Raw genomic sequence first — 17,892 nt, forward strand, 5'->3', positions numbered from 1 at the left:
TTCTCTGTTGGAAGGCCGGCCCGGTCCTGCACAGTCTGAGGGTCCTCAGGGTACGAGGAATCCGATGGTCCATCTACACTGGGTGGTGCCGGATGGACATTGGAGGGAGCCGGGTTTTCTCCTGGACTATACTGTGTGATGTCCTCATCTTCTACTTTCCAGTCTGGAGACAAAGTGAGACAATCCTCGGAGGTTTTCCTCATCTCCCTGCCATGGACTAAAATACAAAGACAAAGAGGATTACTAGACAGGAGCTGATTGGTTCCCCCAAACCAGGACTCCGCCCACATCAGGCAGCTTGGTCTCTGAGGAGCTTACAATTCCACCCTCAAGGGAACTAGGAAATGGCTCCTCTGATCTCCTACCAGGTCATTTCTTTATTCATGGACCTTAGTCAGAGAGTGAGGAAACAACCAGAACTGTCTTTTATAGGAGGGACAGTGATGAGGGGATTATAGGACGAGGGCCCCCACCCCCTCTATCACTCATCGCCATCTTCTCTTTTCATGTGACAACACTGAAGAAATGACACTTTGCTACAATGTGACGTAGTCATTGTACAGCTTGTATAACATGGAAATTTGCTGTCCCCTCAAAATAACTCAATGCAGCCATTAATGTCTAAACCACTGGCAAAAAAAGTGTGCCCACTCCTAAGTAAAAATGTCCAAATTGGGCCAAAAGTGTCAATATTTTGCATGGCCACCATTATTTTCCAGCACTGCCTTAACCCTCTTGGGCAGGTGTGTTAAATTTGGTGTTATCGCTCTCACTCTCTCATACTGGTCACTGGAAGTTCAACATGGCACCTCATGGCTAAGAACTCTCTGAGTGTCTGAAAAAAAGAATTGTTGCTCTACATAAAGATGGCCGAGGCTATAAGAAGATTGCCAAGACCCTGACACTGAGATTCAGCACAGTGGCCAAGACCATACAGCGGTTTAACAGGACAGGTTCCACTCACAACAGGCCTCGCCATGGTTGACCAAAGAAGCTGAGTGAACGTGCTCAACGTCATATCCAGAGGTTGTCTTTGGGAAATAGACGTATGAGTGCTGCCAGCATTGCTGCAGAGGGTGAAGGGGTGGGGGGGAGGGGTCAGCCTGTCAGTGCTCAGACTATATGCTGTACACTACATCAAATTGGTCTGCATGGCTGTCGTCCCAGAAGGAAGCCTCTTCTAAAGATGATGCACAAGGAAGCCTGCAGTTTGCTGAAGACAAGCAGACTAAGGACATGGATTACTGGAACCACGTCCTGTGGTCTGATGACACCAAGATCAACTGATTTGGTTCAGATGGTGTCAAGCGTGTGTGGCGGTACCCAGGTGAGGAGTACAAAGACAAGTGTGTCTTGCCTACAGTCAAGCATGGTGGTGGGAGTATCATGGTCTGGGACTGCATGAGTGCTGCCGGCACTGGGGATCTACAGTTCATTGAGGGAACCATGAATGCCAACATGTACTGTGACATACTGAAGCAGAGCATGATCCCCTCCCTTCAGAGACTGGATGCAGGGCAGTATTCCAACATGATAACGACCCCAAACACACCTCCAGGACCACCACTGCCTTGCTAAAGATGCTGAGGGTAAAGGTGATGGACTGGCCAAGCATGTCTCCAGACCTGAACCCTATTGAGCATCTGTGGGGCATCCTCAAATGGAAGGTGGAGGAGCGCAACTCCACCAGCTCCGTGATGTCGTCATGGAGGAGTGGAAGAGGACTCCAATGGCAACCTGTGAAGCTCTGGTGACCTCCATGCCCACGAGGGTTAAGGCAGTGCTGGAAAATAATGGCACAAAATATTGACACTTTCGGCCCAATTTGAACATTTTTACCTAGGAGTGGGCACACTTTTTTTGCCAGCAGTTTAGACATTAATGGCGGTGTGTTGAGTTATTTTGAGGGGACAGAAAATTTACATGTTATACAAGCTGTACACTGACTACGTCACATTGTAGCAAAGTGTCATTTCTTCAGTGTTGTCACATGAAAAGAGAGAATCAAATATTGACACAAATGTGAGGGGGGGACTCACGTCTGGGAGATACTGTAGCAGAGGGTGGTGGGGGGAGAGAAGTCAGGACTATGGAATGTACAATATATTGTATAAGATACAGCAGATATGACTATATAGTATCAGAATGATGTAATGTACAACATAGAGTATATAGTGCAGGGGTCAGGAGTATGTAATGTACAACATGTAGTATATAGTGCAGGGGTCAGGAGTATGTAATGTACAACATAGAGTATATAGTGCAGGGGTCAGGAGTATGTAATGTACAATATAGAGTATAGAGTGCAGGGGTCAGGCGTATGTAATGTACAACATAGAGGATATAGTGCAGGGGTCAGGAGTATGTAATGTACAACATAGAGTATATAGTGCCGGGGTCAGGAGTATGTAATGTACAACATAGAGTATATAGTGCAGGGGTCAGGAGTATGTAATGTACAACATAGAGTATATAGTGCAGGGGTCAGGAGTATGTAATGTACAACATAGAGGATATAGTGCAGGGGTCAGGAATATGTAATGTGCAACAGAGTATATAGTGCAGGGGTCAGGAGTATGTAATGTACAACATAGAGTATATAGTGCAGGGGTCAGGAGTATGTAATGTACAACATAAAGAATATAGTGCAGGGGTCAGGAGTATGTAATGTACAACATAGAGTATATAGTGCAGGGGTCAGGAGTATGTAATGTACAACATAGAGTATATAGTGCAGGGGTCAGGAGTATGTAATGTACAACATAAAGAATATAGTGCAGGGGTCAGGAGGATGTAATGTACAACATGTAGTATATAGTGCAGGGGTCAGGAGTATGTAATGTACAACATAGAGTATATAGTGCAGGGGTCAGGAGTATGTAATGTACAATATAGAGTATAGAGTGCAGGGGTCAGGAGTATGTAATGTACAACATAGAGGATATAGTGCAGGGGTCAGGAGTATGTAATGTACAACATAGAGTATATAGTGCCGGGGTCAGGAGTATGTAATGTACAACATAGAGTATATAGTGCAGGGGTCAGGAGTATGTAATGTACAACATAGAGTATATAGTGCAGGAGTCAGGAGTAGGTAATGTACAACATAGAGGATATAGTGCAGGGGTCAGGAGTATGTAATGTACAACATAGAGTATATAGTGCAGGGGTCAGGAGTATGTAATGTACAACATAGAGGATATAGTGCAGGGGTCAGGAATATGTAATGTACAACAGAGTATATAGTGCAGGGGTCAGGAGTATGTAATGTACAACATAGAGTATATAGTGCAGGGGTCAGGAGTATGTAATGTACAACATAGAGTATATAGTGCAGGGGTCAGGAGTATGTAATGTACAACATAGAGTATATAGTGCAGGGGTCAGGAGTATGTAATGTACAACATAGAGTATATAGTGCAGGGGTCAGGAGTATGTAATGTACAACATAGAGAATATAGTGCAGGGGTCAGGAGTATGTAATGTACAACATAGAGTATATAGTGCAGGGGTCAGGAGTATGTAATGTACAACATAGAGTATATAGTGCAGGAGTCAGGAGTAGGTAATGTACAACATAGAGTATATAGTGCAGGGGTCAGGAGTATGTAATGTACAACATAGAGTATATAGTGCAGGGGTCAGGAGTATGTAATGTACAACATAGAGTATATAGTGCAGGGGTCAGGAGGATGTAATGTACAACATAGAGTATATAGTGCAGGGGTCAGGAGTATGTAATGTACAACATAGAGTATATAGTGCAGGGGTCAGGAGTATGTAATGTACAACAGAGTATATAGTGCAGGGGTCAGGAGTATGTAATGTACAACATAGAGTATATAGTGCAGGGGTCAGGAGTATGTAATGTACAACATAGAGTATATAGTGCAGGGGTCAGGAGTATGTAATGTACAACATAGAGTATATAGTGCAGGGGTCAGGAGTATGTAATGTACAACATAGAGTATATAGTGCAGGGGTCAGGAGTATGTAATGTACAACATAGAGTATATAGTGCATAGAGTATATTAGTAATCAGTGGCAGTTTACATGTTTACTGTAGACAAGTTGCAGAGATCCCACACCGCTGCCTCCCATCTCCTGAGACTGCACTCAGTGACTTGGGTCTGAGACTATACAGACATATCCCTCCACCCGGCAAAGCCAGCAGACTACAGAGCAAGGAACCCTGGGAGAATTGTACTGTCACAGAGCCTTTAAATCCAGGATATGGGGTAGAAGACCTCAGGTACATTCCCCAGGTACCTAGGTCATAGAATGCCTATGAAGGAGATCAACATTTTTCTGCCAGCTGAACCCCAGAACCTCCATAAATCCAGTCTAGATACATAAATTGTGTCTGCAGCACAGAGAAGGAAGATTATCCGAGAGAAATCCAGGAATACAGGACGGGGAACACAGCTCAGGAAAGTGACCAGGGGATTACAGGCTGATATCACCCAGTCCCCGCCCTACTCTGGACCAATCAGTGAGCAGTATGGGTGGAGGAATGGATTTAGTGTTCATGACCCACCTGTGCTGATCTCTGTAGGAGTGTCCTCCTCTATAAATGTCCCCGTTATTCCATCCTCCTCCATAGACTGCTGATCATCCCTCACATACGCCTCTTCTTCTTCTGCTTTCACCTCAACTTTTATATCTATCAGATCTTCACCCTAAACCAAGAAAAGTAGAGAAAATATCACATGTAAAATAAAAGCTCACACACAAAATCCACACTTCATCTCTACAAGTCCATGTTCTAGATACTCCATCCCACCAACCTTGCAATGGTGAGGGATGGTGTGATCTTCCTGTGTGGAATCCCGGGAATACAGAGGACGGGGACATCTCTCTGGGGGGTTCCTGGTATTAGGTGGCTCCATCATCTCCTTGTGTCCTTCTGAAAACTCCTCCATCACTCCATACTCCTCATCCTCCTCTTTATACTCTTCTTTACCATCAATATTATCATCCCCGAGGATTCCACTCTGAAAGATATAATAAAACATTCATTGTAACAAACATGCTGTGTATAAATCACAACTACCAATAATTGTCATCTACCTGATGATGGTGAGGGATGGTGTGACCTTCCTGTGTGGAATCCCGGGAATACAGAGGACGGGGACATCTCTCTGGTGGGTTCCCATGACTGGATCCATCTGTAGGAAACACACACACTGACTGAATCCATTGTTTCTATGTGTTTATCAGATGATGGGGGATCTAGGTGGATCCTCCGTACTGCTCTCTCCTTTACAATAAAGTCTCCTCTTACCCGGTGATGTGAGGGGCGGCTGATTGTCCATCATGACGTCCTTGTAGAGATCCTTGTGTCCTTCTAAACCATGTAGGCCAGCTTTGGGAGCAAGATATATTATCATCAACTCCTCCCCCTGAAGGGGTTCATCTCCGTATTACCTCTTTACTGCCAGATCCAGGAATGTCTCCTCTCTGCTTCCTACTTACTCATGTTTCCCCTGGAACTTTCTGCCTGTACCTGACATCACTTCTAGAGATGAGCGAATCGAAGTAGCCGAAGTGGAATTCGAGTCGAATATCGGAAAAATTTCGATTCGCGCCGAATCCGAAAAATAGCCTAATTCGGACGCGCGAATCGAAATTTTTCCGAAAATGGCGGCTGACATGTGCGGCGACGGAGCGGGGATGTCTGGGAAGGCGCGCAGACAAGGCGCGCTGACCCATAATGCATTCCTCAACGACATGTGATCGCATCAGCCAATCAGCAGCCAGCCAGCTAGCACTGTGTAATGGTCGAGCTATAAATAGCGGCCATTTTGGAATTCTTCATTTGCCTGCAGTCATTGAACAGAGGCAGACCGCTCTGTATTAGGGACAGAGTTAGGGCCACAGAAACGATACTTAGGGACAGAGAAACGTTACTTAGGGACAGAGAACCATTACTCAGGGACACAGAATTGTTAATTAGGGCCACAGAATCGTTACTTAGGGACAAAGAAACGCTAGTTAGGGCCACAGAATTCATACTCAGGGACAGACAGAATTGTTACTGAGTGCCAGAGAATTGTTACTTAGGGCCACAGAAACGTTATTAGGGCCACAGAATTGTTACTCAGGGACAGACAGAATTGTTACTGAGTGCCAGAGAATTGTTACTTAGGGCCACAGAAACTTTAGTTAGGGCCACAGAATTGTTACTCAGGGACAGACACAGAATTGTTACTGAGGGCCACAGAACTGTTACTTAGGGCCACAGAATTGTTACTCGCACAGACACAGAATTGTTACACAGGGACACAGAACTGTTACTGAGGGCCACAGAACCGTTACTTAGGGCCACAGAATTGTTACTCGCACAGACACAGAATTGTTACTCGCACAGACACAGAATTGTTACTCGCACAGACACAGAATTGTTACTCAGGGACACAGAACTGTTACTGAGGGCCACAGAACTGTTACTTAGGGCCACAGAATTGTTACTCGCACAGACACAGAATTGTTACTCAGGGACACAGAACTGTTACTGAGGGCCACAGAACTGTTACTTAGGGCCACAGAATTGTTACTCGCACAGACACAGAATTGTTACTCGCACAGACACAGAATTGTTACTGAGGGCCACAGAACTGTTACTTGGGGCCACAGAAACGTTAATCAGGGACACAGAATTGTTACTGAGGGCCACAGAACTGTTACTTAGGGCCACAGAATTGTTACTCGCACAGACACAGAATTGTTACACAGGGACACAGAACTGTTACTGAGGGCCACAGAACCGTTACTTAGGGCCACAGAATTGTTACTCGCACAGACACAGAATTGTTACTCGCACAGACACAGAATTGTTACTCGCACAGACACAGAATTGTTACTCGCACAGACACAGAATTGTTACTCAGGGACACAGACCTGTTACTGAGGGCCACAGAACTGTTACTTAGGGCCACAGAATTGTTACTCGCACAGACACAGAATTGTTACTCAGGGACACAGAACTGTTACTGAGGGCCACAGAACTGTTACTTAGGGCCACAGAATTGTTACTCGCACAGACACAGAATTGTTACTCGCACAGACACAGAATTGTTACTCAGGGACACAGAACTGTTACTGAGGGCCACAGAACTGTTACTTAGGGCCACAGAATTGTTACTCGCACAGACACAGAATTGTTACTGAGGGCCACAGAACTGTTACTTAGGGCCACAGAAACGTTAATCAGGGACACAGAATTGTTACTGAGGGCCACAGAACTGTTACTTAGGGCCACAGAATTGTTACTCGCACAGACACAGAATTGTTACTCGCACAGACACAGAATTGTTACTGAGGGCCACAGAACTGTTACTTGGGGCCACAGAAACGTTAATCAGGGACACAGAATTGTTACTGAGGGCCACAGAACTGTTAGGGCCACAGAATTGTTACTCGCACAGACACAGAATTGTTACTCGCACAGACACAGAATTGTTACTGAGGGCCACAGAACTGTTACTTGGGGCCACAGAAACGTTAATCAGGGACACAGAATTGTTACTGAGGGCCACAGAACTGTTACTTAGGGCCACAGAATTGTTACTCGCACAGACACAGAATTGTTACACAGGGACACAGAATTGTTACTGAGGGCCACAGAACTGTTACTTAGGGCCACAGAATTGTTACTGAGGGCAACAGAACTGTTACTTAGGGCCACAGAATTGTTACTCGCACAGACACAGAATTGTTACTCAGGGACACAGAACTGTTACTGAGGGCCACAGAACTGTTACTTAGGGCCACAGAATTGTTACTCGCACAGACACAGAATTGTTACTCAGGGACACAGAACTGTTACTGAGGGCCACAGAACTGTTACTTAGGGCCACAGAATTGTTACTCGCACAGACACAGAATTGTTACACAGGGACACAGAATTGTTACTGAGGGCCACAGAACCGTTACTTAGGGCCACAGAATTGTTACTCAGGGACACAGAATTGTTACTGAGGGCCACAGAACTGTTAATTAGGGCCACAGAATTGTTACTCGCACAGACACAGAATTGTTACTCAGGGACACAGAACTGTTACTGAGGGCCACAGAACTGTTACTTAGGGCCACAGAATTGTTACTCGCACAGACACAGAATTGTTACTCAGGGACACAGAACTGTTACTGAGGGCCACAGAACTGTTACTTAGGGCCACAGAATTGTTACTCGCACAGACACAGAATTGTTACACAGGGACACAGAATTGTTACTGAGGGCCACAGAACCGTTACTTAGGGACACATAATTGTTACTGAGGGCCACAGAACTGTTACTTAGGGCCACAGAATTGTTACTCGCACAGACACAGAATTGTTACTCAGGGACACAGAACTGTTACTGAGGGCCACAGAACCGTTACTTAGGGCCACAGAATTGTTACTCAGGGACACAGAATCGTTTAATTAAAGAGTATGTCAGACAACATGCAGAGGAGTGGCAGAGGAGGCAATGTTTTAGGAGCGAGCAGACGTGGCAGCAGAGGAAGGGGTCGAGGCAGCACTATTCGCAGCCAGAGGCTAGTGCTCCCGGTGTCATCCAGTACAGTGAGGAAGAGCTAACAGAGGGCGGTCAGGAACGGGGGGAGACATCCGCCTCTTCAGCAGCCAGGCGAAGAAGTAGTGGCGAGGAGAGTGGCTCGGTAGCCGGTGTAGAGACAGGTCTGTCTCCTGACCCACACGCAGCCGAGGGGGCTAGTAGTGAGGCGGAGACCCTAATTGATGATGATGAGGCTGATCGCACTTGGCAGCCTCGTCGTCATCAGGCTATTGCTTCCGCATCATCAGGAGAAGAGGGTGGCAGCTTGGCAGCGAGCAAAACAGTCGGTGGGTTGTCTCCATCGCCACACTCTGCCATGTGCCACTTTCAGGTCTCCTCACACACTGCTGGTGTGTTGAATTTTTTGACATAGGGTGCTGGCAGATTACGGGCCTCCCATAGCTGCTGCCAGGCCCCTAATCTGCCATGGGCCCCTATACCGCCTCCTCATGCTGCTGCCAGGTCCACAGTCTCTCATGCCATGTGCCACTTTCAGGTCTCCTCACACTGCTGGTGTGTTGAATTTTTTGACATAGGGTGCTGGCAGATTACGGGCCTCCCATAGCTGCTGCCAGGCCCCTAATCTGCCATAGGCCCCTTTATACGGCCTCCTCATGCTGCTGCCAGGTCCAGGGTCTCTCATGGGTCCCTGTACGGCCTCCCATTGCTGCTGTCTCCATCGCCACACTCTGCCATGTGCCACTTTCAGGTCTCCTCACACACTGCTGGTGTGTAGAATTTTTTGACATAGGGTGCTGGCAGATTACGGGCCTCCCATTGCTGCTGCCAGGCCCCTAATCTGCCATAGGCCCCTATATACCGCCTCCTCATGCTGCTGCCAGGTCCAGAGTCTCTCATGGGTCCCTGTACGGCCTCCCATTGCTGCTGTCTCCATCGCCACACTCTGCCATGTGCCACTTTCAGGTCTCCTCACACTGCTGGTGTGTAGAATTTTTTGACATAGGGTGCTGGCAGATTACGGGCCTCCTATAGCTGCTGCCAGGCCCCTAATCTGCCATAGGCCCCTATATACCGCCTCCTCATGCTGCTGCCAGGTCCACAGTCTCTCATGGGTCCCTGTACGGCCTCCCATTGCTGCTGTCTCCATCGCCACACTCTGCCATGTGCCACTTTCAGGTCTCCTCACACACTGCTGGTGTGTAGAATTTTTTGACATAGGGTGCTGGCAGATTACGGGCCTCCCATTGCTGCTGCCAGGCCCCTAATCTGCCATGGGCCCCTATACCGCCTCCTCATGCTGCTGCCAAGTCCAGGGTCTCTCATGGGTCCCTGTACGGCCTCCCATTGCTGCTGTCTCCATCGCCACACTCTGCCATGTGCCACTTTCAGGTCTCCTCACACACTGCTGGTGTGTAGAATTTTTTGACATAGGGTGCTGGCAGATTACGGGCTTCCTATAGCTGCTGCCAGGCCCCTAATCTGCCATAGGCCCCTATATACCGCCTCCTCATGCTGCTGCCAGGTCCAGAGTCTCTCATGCCATGTGCCACTTTCAGGTCTCCTCACACTGCTGGTGTGTTGAATTTTTTGACATAGGGTGCTGGCAGATTACGGGCCTCCCATAGCTGCTGCCAGGCCCCTAATCTGCCATGGGCCCCTATATACCGCCTCCTAATGCTGCTGCCAGGTCCAGAGTCTCTCATGGGTCCCTGTACGGCCTCCCATTGCTGCTGTCTCCATCGCCACACTCTGCCATGTGCCACTTTCAGGTCTCCTCACACTGCTGGTGTATAGAATTTTTTGACATAGGGTGCTGGCAGATTACGGGCCTCCTATAGCTGCTGCCAGGCCCCTAATCTGCCATAGGCCCCTATATACCACCTCCTCATGCTGCTGCCAAGTCCAGGGTCTCTCATGGGTCCCTGTACGGCCTCCCATTGCTGCTGTCTCCATCGCCACACTCTGCCATGTGCCACTTTCAGGTCTCCTCACACTGCTGGTGTGTAGAATTTTTTGACATAGGGTGCTGGCAGATTACGGGCCTCCTATAGCTGCTGCCAGGCCCCTAATCTGCCATGGGCCCCTATACCGCCTCCTCATGCTGCTGCCAGGTCCACAGTCTCTCATGCCATGTGCCACTTTCAGGTCTCCTCACACTGCTGGTGTGTTGAATTTTTTGACATAGGGTGCTGGCAGATTACGGGCCTCCCATAGCTGCTGCCAGGCCCCTAATCTGCCATGGGCCCCTATATACTGCTTCCTCATGCTGCTGCCAGGTCCAGAGTCTCTCATGGGTCCCTGTATGGCCTCCCATTGCTGCTGTCTCCATCGCCACACTCTGCCATGTGCCACTTTCAGGTCTCCTCACACTGCTGGTGTGTAGAATTTTTTGACATAGGGTGCTGGCAGATTACGGGCCTCCTATAGCTGCTGCCAGGCCCCTAATCTGCCATAGGCCCCTATATACCGCCTCCTCATGCTGCTGCCAAGTCCAGGGTCTCTCATGGGTCCCTGTACGGCCTCCCATTGCTGCTGTCTCCATCGCCACACTCTGCCATGTGCCACTTTCAGGTCTCCTCACACTGCTGGTGTGTTGAATTTTTTGACATAGGGTGCTGGCAGATTACAGGCCTCCCATAGCTGCTGCCAGGCCCCTAATCTGCCATGGGCCCCTATATACCGCCTCCTCATGCTGCTACCAGGTCCAGAGTCTCTCATGGGTCCCTGTACGGCCTCCCATTGCTGCTGTCTCCATCGCCACACTCTGCCATGTGCCACTTTCAGGTCTCCTCACACTGCTGGTGTGTAGAATTTTTTGACATAGGGTGCTGGCAGATTACGGGCCTCCTATAGCTGCTGCCAGGCCCCTAATCTGCCATGGGCCCCTATACCGCCTCCTCATGCTGCTGCCAAGTCCAGGGTCTCTCATGGGTCCCTGTACGGCCTCCCATTGCTGCTGTCTCCATCGCCACACTCTGCCATGTGCCACTTTCAGGTCTCCTCACACACTGCTGGTGTGTAGAATTTTTTGACATAGGGTGCTGGCAGATTACGGGCCTCCTATAGCTGCTGCCAGGCCCCTAATCTGCCATAGGCCCCTATATACCGCCTCCTCATGCTGCTGCCAGGTCCAGAGTCTCTCATGGGTCCCTGTACGGCCTCCCATTGCTGCTGTCTCCATCGCCACACTCTGCCATGTGCCACTTTCAGGTCTCCTCACACACTGCTGGTGTGTAGAATTTTTTGACATAGGGTGCTGGCAGATTACGGGCCTCCTATAGCTGCTGCCAGGCCCCTAATCTGCCATAGGCCCCTATATACCGCCTCCTCATGCTGCTGCCAGGTCCAGAGTCTCTCATGGGTCCCTGTACGGCCTCCCATTGCTGCTGTCTCCATCGCCACACTCTGCCATGTGCCACTTTCAGGTCTCCTCACACACTGCTGGTGTGTAGAATTTTTTGACATAGGGTGCTGGCAGATTACGGGCCTCCCATTGCTGCTGCCAGGCCCCTAATCTGCCATGGGCCCCTATACCGCCTCCTCATGCTGCTGCCAAGTCCAGGGTCTCTCATGGGTCCCTGTACGGCCTCCCATTGCTGCTGTCTCCATCGCCACACTCTGCCATGTGCCACTTTCAGGTCTCCTCACACTGCTGGTGTGTAGAATTTTTTGACATAGGGTGCTGGCAGATTACGGGCCTCCTATAGCTGCTGCCAGGCCCCTAATCTGCCATAGGCCCCTATATACCGCCTCCTCATGCTGCTGCCAGGTCCAGAGTCTCTCATGGGTCCCTGTACGGCCTCCCATTGCTGCTGTCTCCATCGCCACACTCTGCCATGTGCCACTTTCAGGTCTCCTCACACACTGCTGGTGTGTAGAATTTTTTGACATAGGGTGCTGGCAGATTACGGGCCTCCTATAGCTGCTGCCAGGCCCCTAATCTGCCATAGGCCCCTATACCGCCTCCTCATGCTGCTGCCAAGTCCAGGGTCTCTCATGGGTCCCTGTACGGCCTCCCATTGCTGCTGTCTCCATCGCCACACTCTGCCATGTGCCACTTTCAGGTCTCCTCACACTGCTGGTGTGTAGAATTTTTTGACATAGGGTGCTGGCAGATTACGGGCCTCCTATAGCTGCTGCCAGGCCCCTAATCTGCCATGGGCCCCTATACCGCCTCCTCATGCTGCTGCCAGGTCCACAGTCTCTCATGCCATGTGCCACTTTCAGGTCTCCTCACACTGCTGGTGTGTTGAATTTTTTGACATAGGGTGCTGGCAGATTACGGGCCTCCCATAGCTGCTGCCAGGCCCCTAATCTGCCATGGGCCCCTATATACCGCCTCCTCATGCTGCTGCCAGGTCCAGAGTCTCTCATGGGTCCCTGTACGGCCTCCCATTGCTGCTGTCTCCATCGCCACACTCTGCCATGTGCCACTTTCAGGTCTCCTCACACTGCTGGTGTGTAGAATTTTTTGACATAGGGTGCTGGCAGATTACGGGCCTCCTATAGCTGCTGCCAGGCCCCTAATCTGCCATAGGCCCCTATATACGGCCTCCTCATGCTGCTGCCAGGTCCAGGGTCTCTCATGGGTCCCTGTACGGCCTCCCATTGCTGCTGTCTCCATCGCCACACTCTGCCATGTGCCACTTTCAGGTCTCCTCACACACTGCTGGTGTGTAGAATTTTTTGACATAGGGTGCTGGCAGATTACGGGCCTCCCATAGCTGCTGCCAGGCCCCTAATCTGCCATAGGCCCCTATATACCGCCTCCTCATGCTGCTGCCAGGTCCAGAGTCTCTCATGGGTCCCTGTACGGCCTCCCATTGCTGCTGTCTCCATCGCCACACTCTGCCATGTGCCACTTTCAGGTCTCCTCACACTGCTGGTGTGTAGAATTTTTTGACATAGGGTGCTGGCAGATTACGGGCCTCCTATAGCTGCTGCCAGGCCCCTAATCTGCCATAGGCCCCTATATACCGCCTCCTCATGCTGCTGCCAGGTCCAGAGTCTCTCATGGGTCCCTGTACGGCCTCCCATTGCTGCTGTCTCCATCGCCACACTCTGCCATGTGCCACTTTCAGGTCTCCTCACACACTGCTGGTGTGTAGAATTTTTTGACATAGGGTGCTGGCAGATTACGGGCCTCCCATTGCTGCTGCCAGGCCCCTAATCTGCCATAGGCCCCTATATACCGCCTCCTCATGCTGCTGCCAGGTCCACAGTCTCTCATGGGTCCCTGTACGGCCTCCCATTGCTGCTGTCTCCATCGCCACACTCTGCCATGTGCCACTTTCAGGTCTCCTCACACACTGCTGGTGTGTAGAATTTTTTGACATAGGGTGCTGGCAGATTACGGGCCTCCCATTGCTGCTGCCAGGCCCCTAATCTGCCATGGGCCCCTATACCGCCTCCTCATGCTGCTGCCAAGTCCAGGGTCTCTCATGGGTCCCTGTACGGCCTCCCATTGCTGCTGTCTCCATCGCCACACTCTGCCATGTGCCAATTTCAGGTCTCCTCACACACTGCTGGTGTGTAGAATTTTTTGACATAGGGTGCTGGCAGATTACGGGCTTCCTATAGCTGCTGCCAGGCCCCTAATCTGCCATAGGCCCCTATATACCGCCTCCTCATGCTGCTGCCAGGTCCAGAGTCTCTCATGGGTCCCTGTACGGCCTCCCATTGCTGCTGTCTCCATCGCCACACTCTGCCATGTGCCACTTTCAGGTCTCCTCACACACTGCTGGTGTGTAGAATTTTTTGACATAGGGTGCTGGCAGATTACGGGCCTCCCATTGCTGCTGCCAGGCCCCTAATCTGCCATGGGCCCCTATACCGCCTCCTCATGCTGCTGCCAAGTCCAGGGTCTCTCATGGGTCCCTGTACGGCCTCCCATTGCTGCTGTCTCCATCGCCACACTCTGCCATGTGCCACTTTGAGGTCTCCTCACACACTGCTGGTGTGTAGAATTTTTTGACATAGGGTGCTGGCAGATTACGGGCCTCCCATTGCTGCTGCCAGGCCCCTAATCTGCCATGGGCCCCTATACCGCCTCCTCATGCTGCTGCCAAGTCCAGGGTCTCTCATGGGTCCCTGTACGGCCTCCCATTGCTGCTGTCTCCATCGCCACACTCTGCCATGTGCCACTTTCAGGTCTCCTCACACACTGCTGGTGTGTAGAATTTTTTGACATAGGGTGCTGGCAGATTATGGGCCTCCCATAGCTGCTGCCAGGCCCCTAATCTGCCATAGGCCCCTATATACCGCCTCCTCATGCTGCTGCCAGGTCCACAGTGTCTCATGGGTCCCTGTACGGCCTCCCATTGCTGCTGTCTCCATCGCCACACTCTGCCATGTGCCACTTTCAGGTCTCCTCACACACTGCTGGTGTGTAGAATTTTTTGACATAGGGTGCTGGCAGATTATGGGCCTCCCATAGCTGCTGCCAGGCCCCTAATCTGCCATAGGCCCCTATATACCGCCTCCTCATGCTGCTGCCAGGTCCAGAGTCTCTCATGGGTCCCTGTACGGCCTCCCATTGCTGCTGTCTCCATCGCCACACTCTGCCATGTGCCACTTTCAGGTCTCCTCACACTGCTGGTGGGTTCCATTTTTTGTCATAGGGTGCTGGCAGATTACGGGCCTCCCATTGCTGCTGCCAGGCACGTAATCTGCCATGGGCCCCCGTACCGACTCCTCATGCTGTGACGTTGCAACAAGGTGGAATTCAACCCTACATATGTTAGACCGCCTTTACGAACAGCGAAAGGCCATCACAGATTTCCTGATGTTAAAAGCGGATAAAGGTACTCCCTGTGTAACTTAGATGTCAGCCATTGGCAGCTCATGCGTGACACCTGCGCTTGCTCAGGCCCTTTGAGGAGGCCACGCTATTCGTGAGTCGGCAGGACTATGGGATGAACGACGTCATTCCTCTGTTGCACGTCCTGGAACAAATGCTGTTAACAATGGCTGGTCAGGGTGCGGTAGACGTGGCGCACAGATCTCAACGCCACATGACCCCTGTGGGGGCAGGACAGGAAGAAGAGGAGGAGGTAGAGGAGGACATTGGTGCTCAGGAATTATTGAGTGAAATGGGTGGTTTTTCCACTCAGCGGACAGGAGTGGAGGAGCAGGAGCATCTGGTAGAGGAGGAGGAGGAGGAGGAGACAGAGGACCCAGACGCACCGTGGCAGTATGCTGTGGAGATGGAGGCAGGGAGTCCCTCGCATTCCTTGGCACAAATGGCCCATAGCATGCTCGGTTGCTTGCGTAGCGACAGCCGAATAATAACCATCAGACAGAGGGATGACTTTTGGCTGTCCACCTTGTTGGACCCTCGCTACCGTTCAAAAATGGTGGCCTTTTTCACACCTGCTGAGAGGGAGGCCAAAATAACATACTATAAAAACCACCTATGTAGTCAGTTGGTCTCTGCCTTTCTGCGCCAACGTCCATCCTCAGACACTGTGGGCCCTGTGCGCTCGCGTTCCGCTGCCATGGCAGCAGGGGAGGGGTGGGGTGGTAGGAGCAGTGGCAGCTCCACCAGCAGCGGCTGCCTCAGTCTGCAGTCGATGATGAGTAGCTTTCTTCACCAGCGCAGTGAGGAAACTACTAACCAGCCGCAGCAGCAGCAGCAGCAGCAGCAGCATCAGGAGGACCTGGAGCAGGACCTCAAACAACAGGCTTAGGCCTACTTGGACAGCACCCTGCCAACAGAGGTAGACAATCCCCTTGACTACTGGGCAACGAAACTTGACCTTTGGCCCCAACTAGCTGAATTTGCCCTTGAAAGGCTGTCATGCCCGGCCAGTAGCGTGGCATCGGAGCGCGTGTTTAGTGCGGCAGGAGGTATTGCAACTCCGCGGAGGACACGACTGTCCACCCAAAGTGTGGAGAGACTGACGTTTGTGAAAATGAATCAGGCGTGGATTAGTCTGGATTTCAAACCACCAGTTCCTGACACAACTGACTAAATCCGCCATGAATCATGCCCCTGCCATGTGCCACTTTCAGGTCTCCTCACACTGCTGGTGTGTTACATTTTTTGTCATAGGGTGCTGGCAGATTACGGGCCTCCCATAGCTGCTGCCAGGCCCCTAATCTGCCATGGGCCCCTATACCGCCTCCTCATGCTGCTGCCAAGTCCAGAGTCTCTCATGGGTCCCTGTATGGCCTCCCATTGCTGCTGTCTCCATCGCCACACTCTGCCATGTGCCACTTTCAGGTCTCCTCACACTGCTGGTGTATTCCATTTTTTGTCATAGGGTGCTGGCAGATTACGGGCCTCCCATAGCTGCTGCCAGGCCCCTAATCTGCCATGGGCCCCTATATACCACCTCCTCATGCTGCTGCCAAGTCCAAAGTCTCTCATGGGTCCCTGTACGGCCTCCCATTGCTGCTGTCTCCATCGCCACACTCTGCCATGTGCCACTTTCAGGTCTCCTCACACTGCTGGTGTGTAGAATTTTTTGACATAGGGTGCTGGCAGATTACGGGCCTCCTATAGCTGCTGCCAGGCCCCTAATCTGCCATAGGCCCCTATATACCGCCTCCTCATGCTGCTGCCAGGTCCAGGGTCTCTCATGGGTCCCTGTACGGCCTCCCATTGCTGCTGTCTCCATCGCCACACTCTGCCATGAGCCACTTTGAGGTCTCCTCACACACTGCTGGTGTGTAGAATTTTTTGACATAGGGTGCTGGCAGATTACGGGCCTCCCATAGCTGCTGCCAGGCCCCTAATCTGCCATAGGCCCCTATATACCGCCTCCTCATGCTGCTGCCAGGTCCAGAGTCTCTCATGGGTCCCTGTACGGCCTCCCATTGCTGCTGTCTCCATCGCCACACTCTGCCATGTGCCACTTTCAGGTCTCCTCACACTGCTGGTGTGTAGAATTTTTTGACATAGGGTGCTGGCAGATTACGGGCCTCCTATAGCTGCTGCCAGGCCCCTAATCTGCCATAGGCCCCTATATACCGCCTCCTCATGCTGCTGCCAGGTCCAGAGTCTCTCATGGGTCCCTGTAGGGCCTCCCATTGCTGCTGTCTCCATCGCCACACTCTGCCATGTGCCACTTTGAGGTCTCCTCACACACTGCTGGTGTGTAGAATTTTTTGACATAGGGTGCTGGCAGATTACGGGCCTCCCATAGCTGCTGCCAGGCCCCTAATCTGCCATAGGCCCCTATATACCGCCTCCTCATGCTGCTGCCAGGTCCAGAGTCTCTCATGGGTCCCTGTACGGCCTCCCATTGCTGCTGTCTCCATCGCCACACTCTGCCATGTGCCACTTTCAGGTCTCCTCACACTGCTGGTGTGTAGAATTTTTTGACATAGGGTGCTGGCAGATTACGGGCCTCCTATAGCTGCTGCCA

At 51.1% G+C, this 17,892-nt stretch overlaps 1 protein-coding gene across 1 annotated transcript in view; it reads right to left on the reverse strand.

Moving 5' to 3' along the window:
- LOC149468140 (uncharacterized) overlaps positions 1–17,892 on the reverse strand; it is a 212,024-nt gene that overhangs the window by 31,795 nt on the left and 162,337 nt on the right. The window lies entirely within an intron of this gene.

Source organism: Staurois parvus, unplaced genomic scaffold (assembly GCF_062004578.1).
Source record: "Staurois parvus isolate SC_StPar_1 unplaced genomic scaffold, SC_StPar_1.0 ptg000092l, whole genome shotgun sequence".
Classification (NCBI taxonomy): Eukaryota; Metazoa; Chordata; class Amphibia; order Anura; family Ranidae; genus Staurois; species Staurois parvus.